The sequence below is a fragment of the Cherax quadricarinatus genome, chromosome 68 (genome assembly GCF_038502225.1).
Source record: "Cherax quadricarinatus isolate ZL_2023a chromosome 68, ASM3850222v1, whole genome shotgun sequence".
NCBI classification, from domain to species: Eukaryota; Metazoa; Arthropoda; class Malacostraca; order Decapoda; family Parastacidae; genus Cherax; species Cherax quadricarinatus.
The window spans coordinates 23,995,443-23,999,117 of NC_091359.1; positions in this window are offsets into that span (position 1 = coordinate 23,995,443).

Below are 3,675 nucleotides of genomic sequence, written 5' to 3' on the forward strand. Positions count from 1 at the left end.
TAGGACTTAAGTCAGTCTACAGAACCTATACCGATAGCTTGAAGTTTCTTACATAATATATTGTGGTTGACAGTATCAAAGGCCTTTTGCAGCTCTAAGGTTACCATACCTATGAAGTTTCCCATTGACATTTCAGTTCTCATTGACATTTCAAGAACAGTATTAGGCATCGAGGTAGGGACCTCGGAGGCAAGGACTACAAAAGAGTTAGAGATAGGGGTGACTGAGGAAGTTGTGACACTAGAGACAGTAGAAGTAGGTACTACCGAGGTTGGAGGTCTCTTAGTAACTAGAATAAGATACTTGTGGAAGTTTGCCATAGAGGCGACAATGAGAGACTGTCATGGCATATGTGAAACCTTCTTTCTCTTTGAGACAACAAATTTCTTGTTCTTTTACATAAACTTGGCAACAGTGAGAAAAAGCCAGATGAGCCTCATTACAATTAAGGTAAGAGAGATTCAGATTGCAGAATGTACGTAGTTGTATGGTCATCAGCACCACAGACTGGGCACTCTGTCATGGACCTGCAATATTTTGCTGGGTGGCCAAAGCACCAGCAATTTCTGCACTGTTGTGGTGTAAGTATCAACTCTCGGACTTGGAGACAGTGTCCAGCAATATAAACGGAAGCTCACGACAGTCAAAAGATAAGCGAGCTACATTGCAGGGGTAGCATCTCCGCCCATTGGCAGGTAGTATATACGTGTCAACTTTGAGAATTGGGAAGTCTTGGAGCTCAAGTTGTTTGAGAATGTCATCACCACATGTCTGGAAGTTATGTTGAACAATGGTATGAGGTAGAATGACGGTACCACTGCATGAATTGAGAGAGTGGTATTTTTTGAATTATTAAAGGGATAGCATCTACTGTGGTAAAGATAGAAAGATCGTGGGCTTGGCTAGCATTGTGTACTGTGACGATGCACAAAATTAAATATTTGGACCAACATTTCGTAGGAGTTCCTTACCGATACTATGATCTGAAAGTCAATAGGAGATGTCGGTTGTAGAGTAAAAAACTTAGTTCATTGTGTATGTACTTTGAAACAGTGTGTTAGGGATGCGAGAGTCGTGCTGGTCTTTTCTGGGCAGAGTGAGAAGTAATAGAAGTGTCATCAGTTAATGGTCTTGGTTGTTTAGGTGTGAAACTGGAGTTGGTCTGATTGAGATGGACGAGCAATCCGAGAATCATCGCACTGTAGAAGGAGAAGCCGGAAGCATGGTCAGAGAAGCAAGGAGGTTGGATATACCAAAGGAGTCAGGTGGAACCTTGGCACCTGGAGCTGGTGATGGAATGGCACCAGCAGAAGGTACAGGGGCATTAGAAAGGTCTGAAGAATGGTCAAATAACATTAGGGCCGGAACAGGGTGTGGTAGCAGAAAGGGGCCCAGGAGGAGCTGGTTCATGGATTTGGGACTCCATGGTTATGTTGCTTCTTTCTTTCTGTTTTTTAGAAGACAAAAGAAAAAAGGAAAGAAAAGACAAGAATAAAAAAGGGGGGAACGTGGAGGGATAGCTCCTAGGAGGAATGAAAGGGCCATAAAGCCCCTTCTTGCTTAAGAGGACCCCAGCACCACAAGTAGTGCAAATGTGGCATGGAACCCACGCTATACCCTACCCTTCATCCCAGTAAACCAGCAATCCAGGATAGCAACCTCACATCTACCGAGGCACCTCAGTGGACAAAAGAGAGGGCTTCCGGATACCCGCCACAAAGTATAACTCCTTCGGCCACCACCTCCTGGAATCTGACAGGCATCCTCCAGAAATACACCTGTTACCCAAAAGACACCCAAAGCCGCTCCCCCAAGAACCGGAGAGGGAATTGGACATCCCCAGGTGATCTAGATTCCATGGCAAACTACACCACCACCAAGGTCCTCAACAGAATGGGTTGGATCACAGTACCCTTCCTCTTACCTAGGAACTAGAATGCCTGAGGGAAGAACCCCAAAGGTTGAGAACAGGAAGGGGATAGGGGAGGGATTGGGAGAGGAGGAGGAAAGGGAGGGAAAGGATGGGGAAGATGGGGTAGGAAAGGGGGGATTGGGGGGGTAATTAGGTTCAGTCTGAGGAAGAAAACCAAAAAGTCCAATTCCTCAGACCAATAGTCTCTTTACCATGAGAAGGAGCCCCCCCTCCCTTAAAGAGGCAATCCCTGCCCAGCTTCTGCTTGATCTCTTATGGCTTTGTTCTTGTTCTTCCGTGATGGGAATATCTGAATGCATTCATGACATTTTCCATCCCTGATGCCCCTGCTAGCATCAGTCTCTGACCTCATTCTGACTCAGTCACAATTCTGTGAATAACTGTGGCATTGGTTCTCTTTACATATTTCTAAGACCTCTGCTTGGTTGTGGTTTGTTGGCTTCCCAGCTCCTGACTCTCTTCCTTAGCCTGGATTTCACCTGCATTAGGTGACCTTCAGGTGTCTGCTTTTCTCCACATTTATGGATGTGGAAGTGCTCTTGTTTTTGTCACAGGCAAGTTTCCTCATTCTCCTTAACAAGTCATCCATCCTTCCTCTGCATTTCATGCTTTGGTGTGGCAAGCTGTAATGCTAACTTTGCATGTCCTGTTCACTGGGCAGGCAGTTGCTGCTCTTGTAGAGAGCCTGGATATTGGTCTCCAAAATAGACATCAATACTCTCACTGGACATTTACTGCTTCATTCTCCAGTAATGACTGTTTTCTGTTTTCCTTCTGGGTTTTGGTTTTACACTCTCCATTGATGGCTGTTTCCTGCTTTCCTTCTGGGTTTAACCCATAAACTGTCCAAACGTAGATCTACGTTTTTTCAACATTTGAAAGTATGTAAAAAAAGTAGATCTTCTTTTCTTTTTTTACATTTGAAAACGTGTAAAAAAACTTTGATCTACTTTTTTTTTTGTTATATTTGAAAATATGTAAAAAACGTAGATCTACTTTTGGAGCACTACGCATGTGAACATAGATCTGCTTGGACAGTTTAAGGGTTAAATCATATGATCTTCATGATTGTGGAGTCAAATACTGGTCAGTGAGGGAATGCTGTAATGGGGCTCTGCCACAATATAGTTCATGAGAAATATATTTTGCTGCATGGCTGTTCACCAGTCATACTGTCTTCCTGAGCAACATGAGACAGTTTCTTACCATATGATTTTTTTTTAGTTGAATATTCTTCATCTTCCCAGCTCAAGAAATATTTTGCTTTCTTCCTCTTTTTGGGTCTAGGTTTCCTTTATCTTCTTCCTGATTATCTTTATTCCCTAACATTATTCTCGTCATGCACCATTTATGGGCTCTTATCTGTGGCACTATGGCCTAGTTCATGGCTTTGTTTTGGCTCGCAAACACTGAGAGGCACATGAATTCTTCTCTCACTCATCTTGCCTCCTCCACAATTCCCAGACATTGTTCTCAACTGCACCTTCGCTACATCCTGCTACTGATCAGGAAGCTCTGCATAGCTTGATGCTGTTTCCAGCATCCTTCTTTCAATACAAATTTGGTATTTTTTGCTTGCTGGTCATCCTTTTGACAATCATCCATGGAACTTTAGGGGCCCCTTGCTAGTCTCCTCTTTTGTTCCTATTCTTTGTGAGGCTCTCCAAGTGGGTTCAGAGCCTTCAGATTTGCTGACCTACTCTGTCAATCTCAGTTATGTCTCCAGTCCAGGTTTGTCACCT